We start from the raw sequence: 15,788 nt of genomic DNA, 5'->3' as shown, positions 1-15,788 counted from the left end.
AGCAGTGCCCAGGAGGTAAGTCTGTGGAGGGGGGCAGATCAAGGCCCCCCATGGTGAGGGAGGGAGGGGGGCAGGTGCTGGGGTGGGTCATGGAACGGAGTTGCGGAAGGCTCATCCAGGCATGCAAGGGGGTGGGGCGTGGCTACCTATCACTGCGCACACCCCCGGGGAAGCCATGGGGAGCATGTGCCCCCCGGATTTGTGAGTGGGGCTGAGGTGGGCTGCCTGCTGCAGCCTGAGGCTCTGTGCCCTGCTGCTTTTGCTCCAGGAGCAGCGTAACACCATGTTGTGCCTTCCAGTGCTGGGCAGACAGGGGGCGCATGGCACAGCCAGCATGCAGCTCCCAAGGCAAATGCAGCAGGGCACAGAGCCCCAGCCTGCAGCCCACACCCTCTATGTCTCCCCCAGGGATGCACGCAGTGGTGGGGAGTGCACACCCCTGCACAAGCCTCCTGTGGCTCCATCCCACAACCCGCTCCGCCCCTGGGGCCCCCATTCACCACAGCCCCTCCTCACACTCCCTCCCTTACCATGGGGACCTTGATCTGCCCCTTCCCTCTCCCTCCACAGACTTACCTGCTGGGTGCTGCTCTATACACCACCAGGTTGCATTCCTGACCATGTGTAGGCAGTAGCTTCTTGTGTGTCTGTGTCCATCCCCGCCCCCGCCCCCACTCCCCCCCCCAGCCTTCCTGCTGCAGCAGCCTGGAGCCTGTACCTAGGCTGCCCTGTGGACCTCTGCGCTATCACTACTGCCCCACTGGGCAGCCTGGAGGTGGCAGAGTGGAGCCCAGGTGTGGTCTCCAAAACCACATGCACGATTAACACATTAAAAAAAATTAATGCAAGAACCAATTAACGTGGTAATCATGTATATTAATAGTGATGATTAAAATCAACAGGACTACTTTAAATCATTATAACATCAAAATGTATCCTTCATTTCTAAACTGAAACCAGTTAGGAAGATATTTTCAGCATATGGTCTCTTAAAATGCATAGGCTGAGGATAACAGCGTATCCAACCTTGTAACAGTCTAGCAAATATTTGTGGCACAGTGAAAATGCAATGAAGCTTAAATAAAATATAGTCTATATGCAATTGTGCACCATGCTCAACTCTTCTGCATCTGAGGCACTGTGATTTTGGTAACTTTTAATAAGGAGAACATACCAGGTCATATTTTCATGCCACAATTACACTTTAAACAAGCATTTTTGTTTCACTTTTGCACAGTGCACTCTGCATTTGATTCAAATAGCGAAGTGCAATATGCACTCTTCATCATACTGAACATACATTTTTGCTCCTGTTAGGCTGTTCTGTTCTAATACAATTATTAATCCCTTTGAACACTAGCATTTATGTAAATGTCAGCAAAATTAACACTTAGGAAAATATTCCAATGGTCTCCAAAGACTTGAATGTTAAAATATCAGATCATGGTTAACACCAATATGTTTAGACACTGTAGGTAACGTAGATGTAATACTGTAAAGATTTCAAAAACGTTATCACCCTACTAAAAATAATCAAGTAAAAATAATTCATGTTTTAAAAACTTACCCTAAGAAGTACACTTGAACAATTCAATATTCTGATGGTGTAATATGGGCAATTACACTAGAATAGAAAAGTTAGAAAAGTCATATTTTTCCACTGACAGTCTCATACTACAAACGCTTCAAAGAAAGAAGTCTCTATAGCCAGTCTTCCACAAAACAATTACTGTATATAGCAACTGGAACTGACTTCAGTTCCATAAATAGAAAAAATTCAGAGACTCTCAATGCTTCAAGCACTGGCCTTCCCTCTATTCTACTGCCCCAAATCCTTCTATCATGTTGTAAACATTCTAGACTTGCTCCAACTCCCAAGGACTCCAAATTACTTCAATGTACACTTGCTCATGTCTTTTCCCATTTGGACTATTACCAGGTACTTCACTGTATGCAGATTCCATACATTTTTTTATGAAGAGATTAAAAGGTAATATTCACAGTGTATGCATAATAAGGCATGAATAATCATGAGGGCCAAGCAATACTAAAGATTTGTACCTCAACTTTTAAAGATGCCTGGGTTTTTGACCAAATGTGCTTAAATACTTCAATCAAAAAATGAAACTTGCATACAATATTAACATATATAAATGGTAATTAATTTTGAAAAACTTGCATGTTCAATAAAAACAACTTCATGGGCAGTATTTCTAAGATTAACTCATTTGAACCATACACCAAGTTTCCTTCTAAGCTGAAAGTTTATACAATCGTATTTTTGGGACTTCAGAATAGAAATACTTCACAAAAATTGGCAATAAACATCTTTAGTGAAGAGTTGCAATAGGAAGCACTGTTGGTGTTCACTGACAAGCATATTATTACCTACATTTGTTTTTTTGCAAAGTTAGTATTTATTTCAACTTCTTAAAAAAAAGTTTACAAAATACATCAGCAATATAGCAATAATTTTATAATTATAAGGTTCTAGTTATGTATCTTTTTAAAATTAATAAATGTAGACTATATGATGATATACTAAAGTTGCAAGGAATAGCAGTTTGTCTTCAGGCCTTAACACTAGAAAGAAAGAACGAACTGCAGTTAATTTTGCATGCTCATTAAAACGAAAATGACAACGAACAGAAACATGCGGCAAATATAACTCTCTGTAGTAAAGTTACAGCTATTTTAATTCGCATTTATGCTGTATTTTGAGTCAGATTCTTCCTGGTGGCATGGAGTAATAATTTTACTAACATTAAGTTATTCAAAAGTGGCAAGAATATTTAATAAGACTAATATCTGAAGAAGTGTACAAATAGCTCTTAGGGGTTTGGGTTGTAGCCATGTTGGTCTAAGGACATAGGCAGACAAGGTTCCTTGGGTGAATTTGATATCTTTTATTAGACCAACCCAAATGGTTGGAGAATAGTTATTAAGCAAGCTTTTGGGTTCAAAAACCCTTCATCAGGCTAAGGAAGCTGCAGCAGTTGGTGTGTGCTCTTCCTGGATGGAATGAAAAGCTTTTAAGTATTCAAGTGTAACTACTTTATCACACTATAAGATGAAATCTATACCTGCTGTGCTTTAAGGGGTAGAGGGGGGAGATTGGTTATCTGCTCAATGTTTCAATGGATTTTTCTCCTACTCTTGTATAACAAGAGAGTAAAGCAATTACATTTTGTTGGAATAAAATCCTGCAACAGTATCATTAAATATGGAACCAAATACCATATTTTCATGTATACAACATATCCCCAATAAGAAACATGCCTTGTTTTAGGAAAGCAGAATAAGGGTAGAGGAGAAGATTCTTCCACAGTCCTACTAAAATTTATGACACAGAATAAGTTCTCCTGGAAATGCAGAATATTCAGGAACCATGGCATCCTAGGAAACAATCAGGGTGAGAAAGCAGGCACTTCCTGGTGCTAGTTACCTCTCACAGACTATTTCATGGGATGCTACGCTTCCTAAGTACTATGTTCTCAGGAGGACTTACTAGATTTCATACAAGGTTATGTCCTAGATCGGGGTGGGCAATTATTTTGTGCAGAGGGCCGCTTACTGAATTTCGGCAAGCCATCGGGGGCCGCATGACAGGCAGCCCAGGGCAGATTAATTAATTTTCTAAATTTTCTATCTGTGGGCCAGATAGAATGGCCTGGTGGACCACATCTGGCCCCTGGGCTGCATTCTGCCTACCCCTGCCTTAGATCCTTGTAAGGGCAGTAGCAAGACTTAGTTCTTCATTCTAAACCAGGGGCGGGCAAAATGGCTGATCCAGCCAGCAGCTGGACTCCATTTCCATGCAGCCCCTGTCCTCATGGCTGGGGCCAGTCTCCATGAAGATCCCAGCCATACCTGCATGGGAAAGCTCAGGCTGGGGTTGCCATGGAGACCAGCCTCCGCTGCACAGGCAGCGTGCATGGCAGAGCAGTGCAGGGGACTGCTCCGGAGCCACTGGGAACTTGGGATGGAAACAGAGCCAGGGAAGCGCCGCAATCTGTAGCCTGCAGGGGATCACTGTTCTGTCCCAGTTCCAGACCAGGCTGTTACCGCTGCAAGGAGCTGGGGCAGAACCACGATCCCCTACCTGTGCCCCCTGCCTGGAACATGCAGGTTACAGATCGTGGCACTGTCCTGGCTCTGGAGCAAGCTGCCCCCACCCCAAGTTCCCAGCAGCTTCAGAGCAGCCCCTGGCACTGCTTTGTCATACATGTTGCCAGCCCGGCTCAGGCTGTTCTTCATGGCATCCACAATCTAAGCTTTCCTGCGCAGGTGGGGCTGGGGTCTCTATAGAGACTGGCCCAAGCCACGCAGGCAGGGGCAGCTGGGAGAAGGAATCCACAGCCAACTGGATCTGGCCTGTGGGCTGGACTTTGCCCAACCCTGTTCTAAACAGATCTTAATATGGAGTTCTGAACATAAAGCAGACATGGTTCTTTGGGTTGATATCATATCTTTTATAAGACCAACTAAATAGTTAGAAAAATTATTCTTTACAAGCTTTTGGGCATAAGCACTCTTCTTCAGGCACAGGGAGAGTGCCTGAAGAAGGGTGTTTGTGCCTGAAAGCTGGCAAAGAACAATCTTTCTAGCTATTTAGCTGGTCTAATAAAAGATATCACATCTACCCAAAGAACCTTGTCTGCCTATGTCCTTTTACCAACACAGCTACAACTAATAACTTTAGAACATAAAGCACTGCTTCTACATCACAAGCCTCATCAAGATGCTATCAGCAGCTCACTTGCTGCTTTCAGGTACAGACTACAATGCTCAGCCAATAGCTACAGATGTGAGAAGTTTAGCACAGTAGTCCAGCCCTTCAGCTTGCTGAACCAGACAAGCAGCAGCCTCTTGGCAGGTGTGGCATCCAGCGTCTCCACACATGATTCTTTTCCCATGAAGAAAATAGCTCCCCTACTTTACTCTCTCAATTTTGAGGGTCTGATTTTCAAGGGAAAGGTGCATGTGTGTGCAATAAAATATGGTAAGTGGCAGACCTTATTGCCTGGTTTCTCCAAGCCCCAGAAGTCTTTCCAGAAAAGCACCATGTCTTCCCAGGTACTGTGAAAATATACTAAATTGGACCCCCAAACTTAAGGATACCAGCAATAATTAAATTTAATGTATTATAAACGTACATGTCATATGATCCTCTGCGATTGTTTTTTGTATAAAAACCAATTAGCTGCTGCCCCAGGACCTCAGTATAAAAGCACTCCCCTTCCATCACAAGTCTTTCACAGTGACTCTACCTATTAAACGTCAAAGTTTTAAAGTAACATTTCAAACAGAAACTCAAACTTGGGTATTATAGCAGAACAGGGCTCTCCAACTGGCAGCTCACAGGCCTCATGTGGCCTGGGAGGGGCTATTATGCAGACCATGGGTTCCCACCTGGCCACCACTCTTACCACTGTTCTTGTGACACTGGTGTCCAGGGTCTCTGGGCTTCCTCCCCTGGCTTCTGGTACCTGCCCCTGCTTCTGTGGGCAGGGCAGTGCAGTGGGAGGGGCCAAGCTGTGCATATAAGCAGCAGGAGGTAGGCTGTCAGCGCAGCCAGGATGAGGGCTGGTGCTGCTGCCCTGGTGGCATGAGTGGCTGGGAAGGGAGATTGTGTGTGTGGTGAGGGAGGGAAGCTGGGTTGTGCATGGTGGAGAAGCACCTGGGCTGTGTGTAGGGAGGCAGTGTTAAGGTGGGTGGGGGACAAAGGACCTCAGCATATAGCCCCCTGGTCCGTAGTCTGTGCTGCATGCAGCCCCAAGCTGCCCAGAAGTTGGACAGGCCCATAATGGAACACTTAAGGTGTCTAAGAAGTAACAATACCAATTAGCCTAGACTCAAAATTTAGGGCTTGCAAAAATATTTTTATGAATGCGAGGGGGGGAGGGAGGCGGGAGGGAGAAGAATTTGAAAAAAAAAAATTAACTTCCTGGAAGCACGAGTCTCAAAAAGTGAATATGGATAAACAAACACCAAGCTAGTTGCCAAACACAGCAACAGAAAGAAGCTTAATACATGTGCACCGCTTACACCAGTGGTACTCAACCTTTACAGAATCAAGGTTCCTCCAGATAAACTCAAGGCACCTCTTGGAAAGTGACAGATTTTAGTTTTCACTCATTTTTTGGCAACAGAAAAAAAATAGAGCAGTTTTTCTACTGCAAAGAACTCAGAAAGATCACAACTGTGGGTATCTGTTTGAAATCTTCAGTTTATCTTGTGAATTTTGTTCGTAAACTTAGCAGTGCTTTGTGACACCCCACAGTAACCCTGAAAGGATCTCAAGGCACCCCAAGGTGCTGCTGCATCCTGGTTGAGAATTGCTGGTTTATAAAATCGAGTTACAGTTTTGCACAGAATCTACATCAGAGACTGTGGCTGAATTATACTGGGTGCTATGCAAAAGAAAAGATGGTTCCTATCCTGATGAGCTGCTTACTCTTAACATGAACTAGATAAAAGAGACATCATACCCATTATGCAAAATGTGCAACGGAGGCACAGATTTCTTGGTACCGTGCACAACTCAGTCTGAAGCAGAGCTTTAAGCCATACCCAGATCACCTGAATTCTAGGTAATATATCTCGACCAATCCTTCAGTGTAGTCACCCAAGAATACAGTTATCATAAAAGTAAACTCACATTATCCACATTTAATAACAGTATTATAACAATTAAGGAGTTTAAATATATTTATTTTTATCTTTAGGTTTTTCCTTTAAATAGAAAAACTGTTGCATCTTAAGATTAAACTGCAGTGTCAAGATTCTCATTCTGACAGACAACATCTTCCCAAGTAAAGTCAGTTTTGTACTAGCTATATTACATTTTATCATACAGACATTTTCACTGATGCATACAATTTGGTTTCATGGTTCAACACAACGTGAGGCATGCCAACCTGAGGCATGCAATAATCTTTCAGAAGTATATTTAAGTACCAGGATGCCGACAGCATATCTACAACTCACATTACAAAGTGCCTAGGAAGAGGAAAGTGCATTAATTAAAATGTATTATACAGTTTGCATGGGAATGGGAAACTGACATTTTTCAATAGCAACAAGCAATAAGAGAGAAAACAATGTGGGAGAAAATTAAGAACCAGTTAACCAAACACACACTACACAAAATCATCCTTTTTCTGCACACTTATGTTGGATTAAGCTAAGCATGTGGATGAATTCCAGTAAACATAAAAAGAAATTGGAGGGGGAGGGGGAAGTTCAGTGAGCCCATATCAAGACATTCAGTTAATTAATACTGCTAGCTCTGAAGCTCTACTGAAGTTATAGACACCCTTTCACTTGAAGCATTAAAAAAGTAGCACTATGGGAACATACAGATGTTCCAGCCCCATCGCTGGGGAGCTACAAAAATAATTACCTCAAAGAACTTGCCAGGGAACAGAGAGTACTTTCCTTAGGCCCCTCACCTCCAGGAAAGCTTGAAAAAATGACCGACTGAAAAGCAACAGCTGTCAAAGGCAGTCCTGTTACCTGTGGGGGTGAGAACTGCTCTCCTATCCCCTGCCACCCTAGTCATGCTGCTGCCACTGGAGAAGCCAGCAGTGGTAACAGGGGCAGCTGTTACATGAGGCACTACAAAACAAAGCATTTCAAACAGGTACTTTTCTGTAGCACTTGGGCCATGTTTGTAGTGCTACGAATGGCTGGTACCATGGCCAGATCCAGGATTTTGTAAAGGAGGATCCAGAAGCAACTGGTGATGCAGGGGTGGCTACATCCCTGCTCCCAGTTTAAGCCTCACCACAAACTGGGACAGGCGGACCACACCATGGGAGCAGCAGCCAGGGACTTTTTTTAATTCCCCAAATCAAGTAAGAATCCTCTCCTCTGATCTTGGCACCCTCTCTCTTCTCCTCCGTGTATAGCAGCACCTCCCCAACCCCTGCTACCTCTCTGGGGGGAGCTCCAAAGCCACTCATACCCTGCTCCTGCTGGGCTGCAAAGGGAGCCACACTCAGCCCAGAACCATGGCAACAGCAGGCAGTTTCCCTCTCCCTGACCCTGCTCCTAGGCTGGCAGGGAATACATGGGGGTGGGGGTTGTATTAGGCAGGGAAGAGGAATCCTCCCACCACTGCTGCTACCATCCCCGGCTGAACCTGACTGCCTGCAGAGTCTGTCTGGAGCGGGGAAGGAATGGCTTTGCATCACCCCTTAAACGCAGGTCAGCAAGGGACAACAGCAGCAGAGGGGAGAGAAAGGCAGGGGAGGGGAGGTGCTGATGAGCATGGAAGGGAAGGAGAGGGCAGAAAAGAGAGGGATTTTTACCTGATCTGGGACTTTAAAAAAGGTCCCCGGCTCCTGCTCCCATGCTCTGAAATAAGGTATTACCATGTGACGCAGATCCAGAAGGAATGCAATTTGGCTTGCACACCTATACATTTGTGTTCTATAGCACTACAAATGGAACAGTGACCCATACTGCAAATAATAGTTTCGCAGTCAGGCTGTTTGGCAGGCCAAAGGCAGGACTTTAATGCAGACATTAAAGTCTGCAGCACCACAAAGAAGCCAAACTGGACTCCAGCAAAGTCCTGATATTGAGTAACTAGTTATATACATTTCATGATGCTTTGCGACTAGAACACAATAAATTACGGAAGAATATTTTGTCACCTCCTACCATTCACTTTTCCTGTACGCTACAGTCTTTGTCCACTGTCTAGAAAACCTGAAGCACTTCACTGCCTTCATGCTTTAGCTGTCATGGAGCTGCTGATGCTCACACATTGAAACTATACAGCACAGCTGCCAAGTCAATATCATGCATAAGCCACATAGGAAATTGTATTTGTCCTTAGGAAGAGAGCTGTAAGACTGAATTCTCCCATTGTGATTAGAAGAGAGTCAAAGGAAAAAAAAAGTTTTCCATCCTTGCCTCCCCTCCAACACACACTATTCTGCATTAAACAGACATTAGGTGAAATACATAAAACATCAGTGAGAAGAGGGATGATAACCCATAGCTCCTACACTCCTAGGGAAGTCTCCACCTTATCAAGCTACAGAGTTATGCTCTTCCTAATTATAATTCTATTACTCTTGAAGCTGGGCCCATGGGCAGAAAGAAATGCAATAGAAAGCAGATTGGGAGGATGCTCCTCCTACTTTAATTGTCGTAGAGTCTGGGCTTATTCATTTGACTCCACATATGAACCTTAACGCTGTCCCTTAACCTTCATTTATCTTCCATTTTCCTGTGGAACTGCAACACCTTTTCTTGTTGTATATACAAAAAATCCACAGATTAGATTGAAGAAAGAAGGGACCTCAAGAAACATCTAGTCTGATCTGCATAACACAGGCCAAAGAATGCAAAATGTAAGTTCTGCACCAAAATGCAATTTCTGGTTGAGAACAGAGCTTAAATCAAAATTGGATGTTCTGCTAGAAAGAAAGTTATAGTATATTAGCCAATTACCCACCAAGAATGAATGGGGGGGGGGCCGAGGGGTGTGCCACCACCTAAGGGCCTCATGCTGCCGCTGTTCTGCCTCTTGCAAGGAGCAGGGTGGGAGAACCGAGGACCCTCTGTCCGGTCCTCAGCACGACTTTGAAATCATGGTAGCGCTCCCCCACACTTGGAGCACTCTGACTGGCTGTTTCCATCAACCGATCAGAGTACGAATAAAGCGTGACAGACAGAAAGACAGAGACTTAGGCTTTTATAATATTAGAATGATTATTTGGTCTCAGTTCTGCCTTTGGTGAGAGGAAGAAAACAGGAAATCCATTACCTGTATTTCTGATAGCAGTAGAAAGGTTTTATTCAGCTTGTCTGTATATGTAATGCATGACCTCTCACCAGTATTGGGAGCCTACATGGGGTAGCCAGCTCTTAGTGCAATGGAACATATATAACTAGGTCTTTCATGGATCATATGGACAGGAGCAAATAGGATGTGATGTCTGAACAGGAAGGGTGAGATGGGGAGTGGGGGAGAGAAAGGATGCCTCTACTCCTTAAAGGGGGGGGGCAGGAAGCACAATTTTCATGCAGATATTTTGATTTTTTTTGTCAGGCAGTTTTAGTCTGTGCTACACGTCTGAATAGCAAATGTCCAACAGTAGTAAGGGAGCAGATCTACAGCTGGTAATACAAGGAGTATTTCCAGATTTTCTGGCTGTTAGTGGGGTTATTTTTTTTTAGTATCACATTTTTACTTCCAGTTTTCAGAATCTGTTTTCTTCTCTTTCCAATAGACATAACATTCTAGAATATATTTTGGGCACTCTGCCTAAAATTGTTGCTGCCCCCTGCCTTACAAGTAGAACTTGTCAACTGAGCTTATGACCCCTACTGATCACCAATAAAAGAAAGCCAGACACAAAATAAACCACAATTTAAAAACAGTAAAAATCAATATCCTTGTTGAAGATAACAAGATTAACCAAATTCAGAACTTATACAGCAAATCATTTTGAGGCAAACAGTTACACCTATTCACCATCTCAGTTTCTCAAGCAAGCAGTCTTAACAAGGTATACAAGATATTACCCCATCTTAAAATAGTTCCCCTCTGCCACAGGACCACACATGAGAAGTTTTAGGCAGACTGGTTTACTTATGGCAAAATTAGAGGAAACATGTTTCAAACTTAAACTTTTAAAAGAAACCTACTTACAATTTAAGTTCTGAAGAGACCACCATCTCTCCATAATACTAATCTGTTCAAAACTAAATATATGTTTTTATTAAATCTTTGGATATAATTCAGAATGATACCCATGTGAATTTGACTGCACCTTGGCTTGTATGCAGTTTGGCTTCTGGCCAAGAAAGCACTACAAGTTGAATAGACACTGGAAATGTTCTTCAGAGTTTACCTAACAAGTATTTTCTAAGCTTTCAACTGTGAAAATATAAACAGTATAATTTAGGGCCCTGTGTGAAACAGCTCCCAGGCAGAAAGACCTCAGCTGGAACAAACTGCTAAAGAAAGAGTTACCTTGAACACCAGAGAGATGAAATACGAAGTTATTTAAAAGAAACTCCAGTAGATAATAATAAATGCATTCTCAGAGAACCCCTGCCTTCTATTTTGCTTTCACCTTTCCTTAATGCCCAAAAAACTGAAGAACTCCCAAGCATTTAAAGTAATAAAAAGGAGGAAGATTCTAACATTATATTATAAGAGCCTAAGTTTGTCCATCTTTCTGTAACATTTTATTTGTGCTCTGACTGGCTGACAAACAGCTGTACTGGCCTCGCCCCCCCTGCCCCTTGCAGGTGGCAACAATGGGGGGGGGGGGGGGAAAGAGACCACTGAAGCTGGCCTTGCTCCCCATCCTTACTCATTGCAGGTGACATCGGGGGGGGGGGGGGCGGTGGGCCCCCATGGGGCTCCATCCTCACCCGCTCCCCCCGCCATTCTTGACGGACAATTGGATAGTGCTTCTATAAATATTCTTTTCTAGGTGACAGTACTGGAGAAGTACAAAACAGACAAGAACCAAATATGTGAATTATGTTGCTGCAGCAGTAGCCACAAGAAAAATACTGTTGTTTTTCGTGTAGTTCTCAATAAAAAAATATGAAAAGTCTTTTGTAAGAGGATTTCTAACAAGCAGAAGGGAGTTTGAAAGAAAGTTATCCCATCAACTCTAGAGAGGCTCCACAAGACCAAAGAATGCAGGAAAACCCCCCACTTACTTGCTTTTTTAATGGCTTTTCCAAAAACAGTACTTACTGGGTTTTCCAGGGAAATAGACAGTTTTCCTCAGGCCTGCACTGTTTAACATCTTCATCAGTGACTGGATGAAGGGGTGAAAAGCACCTTGTCCAAATTTGCAGATGACACTAAGATGTGGGGAGAGGTGGGCACGACAGAAGGGAGGGACAGGCTGCAACTAGATCTGGACAGGTTACAGGGGTGGGCAGATGAGAATAGGATGGAATTCAATACTGACAAGTGCAAGGTACTGCACCTAGGGAGGAAGAACCAGCAGCATACCTACAGGCTGGGGAACTCCCCTCTCGTCAGCGCAGAGGCAGAAAAGTATCTTGGAGTCATTATTGATTCCAAGATGAAGATGGGCCACCAGCGTAAGGATGCAGTCAGTAAGGCCAGCTGCACCTTGTCACGCATCCACAGATACATCACGAGCAGGTCGAAGGACGTGATCCTCCCCCTCTATGCGACATTGGTCAGGCCGCAGTTGGAGTACTGAGTCCAGTTCTGGGTGCCGCACTTCAGGAGGGGTGCGGACAGCATTGAGAGGGTCCAAAGAAGGGCCACTTGCATGGTCAGGGGGCAGCAGGGCAGGCCCTACGAGGAGAGGCTACGGGACCTGAACCTGTTCAGCCTCCACAAGTGAAGGGAGCTGGTGGCCGTTTATAAACTTACCGGGGGGACCAGCGGGGAATGGGAGAGTCCCTGTTCCCCCAAGCACTACCAGGAGTAACTAGGAATAAGGGCTACAAGTTGACTGAAAGCAAGTTCAGGCTAGACATCAGGAAGCACCACTTCAGTCAGGGCAGCTAGCATCTGGAACCTACTTCCAAGGGAAATGGTGCTCACTCCTACCCTGGGGGTCTTCAAAAGAAGGCTAGGTAATCACTTAGCTGGGGTCATTTGAACCCAGCATTCTTTCCTGCCCATGGCAGGGAGTCAGACTTGAAGATCTGCTCAGGTCCCTTCCGACCCTACCAACTATGAAACTATGACAGTGAGCTTGACCGTGTTACAAACCTTTTGTCACAGGTTGGTTGGGCTTTTACAAGCTCTTTGGCTCAGCCTCACCAGTGGTCGATCAGATGGACTGCATCAGTTATCAGACCTACTAGATGGGTCAAATGATTTCTCCAAAAGGCTGGACCAGCTCAGCTGGAAAGTAGGCTGGCTCCTATTACTGGCCCTGGAAGAAAGAAGGTCCAAGGAAAAAAGCCCCAAAAGCCAGTGTTTTTCAGGAAAGAGCAGCAGAACTATCAAGTGGGAGACTAGCAAAAGAGTCTTCTTTTATGTTCATTTTGGCCTGCTCTGGGGTTCTCGGGGAGATGGATGCATGTTAAGATCATTCCTGAAGGGAAGGCAAGTATAGGGCCGAAAGCCAAAATAGATGCAGGACTGATTAAAGACCCCGGGAAGACTGAGAAGGTGAACAAAGCCAAAAAACCAGGAGATGGTTCAGTGGCAAACTCTACCTCACCCTTATATGTACAATATTCCAAACTTGGTACCATTTTAATAGTAATGTCACCACCTTTCTGAGAAAACTGTTAAAAGCTATTTTGGATAACATGATTTCTCCTGTAGAGCTGAAAGGACCACAGAAACCTCATATTAGTATATCGGCTTAACACTAGGGCCACGCGAAATTTTGCCCAGCATTTTGTTTCAAAGCTGTTTTGATGCGTTTCGAACTTGAAACAGTGAAATCAAACTGAAATAAAAGCCTTCGAAACAGCTTTGAAATGAAACAAGGGAACTCTAAATGTTTTGAGTTTCGAATCCAGGCTTGCCTGGCAGCACCCAGCTCCTCTCATCAGGCAGCCAGATCAGTAGCTTGCCCACACCCCCGGGAGGGCTGCAGGGGCTATGCTGGAGCCCTCTTAGGGCTGCAGACCCCTGATCTGCCTGCCAGATGACAGACCAGCATTGGGCGCAGCCCGCACCTAGTGCCAGGAAGATAACTGCTGCCACTGGCCCCTGGAGGCAGCACGCAGCTCCTGTCATCCTGTGCGCAAATCGGGGGGCCTGCTGGCACCCCCAGGAAGGCTGCGGGGCCTGTGCCAGAGTCCTCCCAGGGGTGATCTGCGTGCGGGATGACAGGAGCCACATGCTGCCATATGGGGCCAGAGGCAGCAGTGACCTTCCCAGCACTGGGTGTGGGCTACACCCAGCATCGGTCTGTCATCTGGCAGGCAGATCGGGGGTACACACCTCCCAGAGGACTCTGGCACAGCCCCCGCAGCCCTCCTGGAGCCCCCAATCTGCCTGCTTGCCGCATTTTATGATTCCTCGTTATACCCTATGGGCGAAACAGTGTTGAAACAGCAAAATAGTTTTGACAAAACTTTGTCACTCTGAAACTAAACAAAACTAGAAATGAAACACTGTTCTGTCAAAATGAAAGTGAAAGTGGAATGATGCTGTTTTGCACAGCCCTACTTAACACTAATACAACTTTTTGGGTTTTGAGATCACACTCCTAAAATTGTTGGAAACTTCCTATGTGAGGAATTTAAAAATGGGAAACACAAATTTAAGAGCAATTATTTCATTATACACTTACACACACACTTTGAAATTAGGGGTGCAAAGATAGTTTCGGGCCAATACCAACATCTGAATATTAATGAGTCATATAGGCCGATACCTATCCGACTGCCAATGTGTTGCCCAGCAACTTGGAGAGTAGCACCTGGTTGGTAAGCCGGGGGGGGGGGGGGGGCCAGATCGAGGCTCCCACAGTGAGGGAGGGAGTGGGCCAGGGGCTGGGGCCCAGGGTAGGGCAGGAGGGGACTGCAAGCAGCTCATTTGGGGGGGCAGCTCCCACTGTTCTGCACACTGGGAAGAGTCTGATGCTGCCCCTGGGCACAGCTCTCACCTGCAGCTTCCACTCACCCCACGACACCCCCCCCATGCCTCCCCTGAAGGTGTGCATAGCAGCAGCAGAAGCTGCCCCCCCCCCGCATCTCCCAGATGAGCCGCTCATGGTTCCATCTCACTCCGGCCCCAACCCCACTTCCCTCCCTCACTGTGGGGGCCTCTATCTGCCCACCCTTACGCCCCTCCTCTCCCCTTCCCAACAGGCTTACCAGGTGGATGCTACTCTCCAAGCTGCTGGGCTGGCTGCATGCATGTTGCAGCTGCATGCATGCATGTGGCATTTATCAGCGACATCAGCCTGCCAATAATAAGTTTTCATTTTACTGGTGCCGATATGATAAGGACCAATATACTGGTGTATCTCTAGTCGAAATGTAATAAAACTGAAAAGTAAGCAAAGGTGCCCCAATCCAATGAAATAAATGTCTGCATCTCATAAACCATATATAGTTAATGGAATTTCAACACCTCATCGGATTGGATTTTTCAAGCATTTTGTTCTTCGCTCAACTACAAGGAGTGATGAGATTAAGACTTTTTTTTACAGCGCTGCTCCATCCCTGCTGCTTCTCACTAAACCCTGCAGTTCATCATCCCTGGGCCTGGCTGTGGCTCTGGCCCATGTGGGGCCAGTGCACAGTTTGCTTCCCCAACCCTGTGCAGGGAGCCTGGCAGCAGCCTGGAAAGGCAGGCTCCACCTTTTTATCCACTGGAGCTTGCCTGCCTGAGCTGCACGGGGACCCAGTGCTTCCCTCTGCTGCTGCGGTGCCCCCTGGGACCCCCGCTGCCATGGAGAGAAGCACCAGCCCACCCGCCCCCAGCCCAGGGACTACTCCACCAGCCAACAGCTTGCCCTCCCCTCCCTACCAGAGAGGCAGGTAAGTTCGGGTGTGTGTACAATACAGGGGTTTAAACGGCCCCAAACTGAAGCTGTGTTTTTAAAAACCCACCGCTTCAATTTAGGGCCCCCGTTTCGTCTACACACACCCCTGGGTGCTAGCCTTCCCCAACTTTTGTGTAAATTAATCTGTATTCAGAAAAACAAAATACTTCTCATTTATTTAGTTACCCATGCTTCCTTTACTGCCAGGGAAAGAGCTAGCCTTTGCATCTGACTTATTCCTCACTAATTAAGCCTGTAAATTGTCCTAACATAATGGGAATTCCTATTATAACTAGTTCACAAAAC

At 45.4% G+C, this 15,788-nt stretch overlaps 1 protein-coding gene across 6 annotated transcripts in view; it reads right to left on the bottom strand.

The window, feature by feature from the left end:
* The window catches only part of LOC102565281 (fibronectin type-III domain-containing protein 3a), a 93,450-nt gene that overhangs the window by 66,050 nt on the left and 11,612 nt on the right, over positions 1 to 15,788 (bottom strand). For 2 of the 6 annotated variants that reach the window (XM_019487900.2, XM_059732757.1), the window contains exon 2: positions 1,568 to 1,624. The exons of the other annotated variants lie outside the window; for them this stretch is intronic. The gene's annotated coding sequence lies outside the window, so the exon portion shown is untranslated. The remainder of the gene's footprint in view (positions 1 to 1,567; positions 1,625 to 15,788) is intronic. 6 annotated transcript variants of the gene reach the window in all.

Source organism: Alligator mississippiensis, chromosome 8 (genome assembly GCF_030867095.1).
Source record: "Alligator mississippiensis isolate rAllMis1 chromosome 8, rAllMis1, whole genome shotgun sequence".
In the NCBI taxonomy this organism is placed as follows: domain Eukaryota; kingdom Metazoa; phylum Chordata; order Crocodylia; family Alligatoridae; genus Alligator; species Alligator mississippiensis.
Note: the sequence above shows the minus strand (reverse complement) of the source record. Positions and strands in the feature narration are given on the sequence as shown.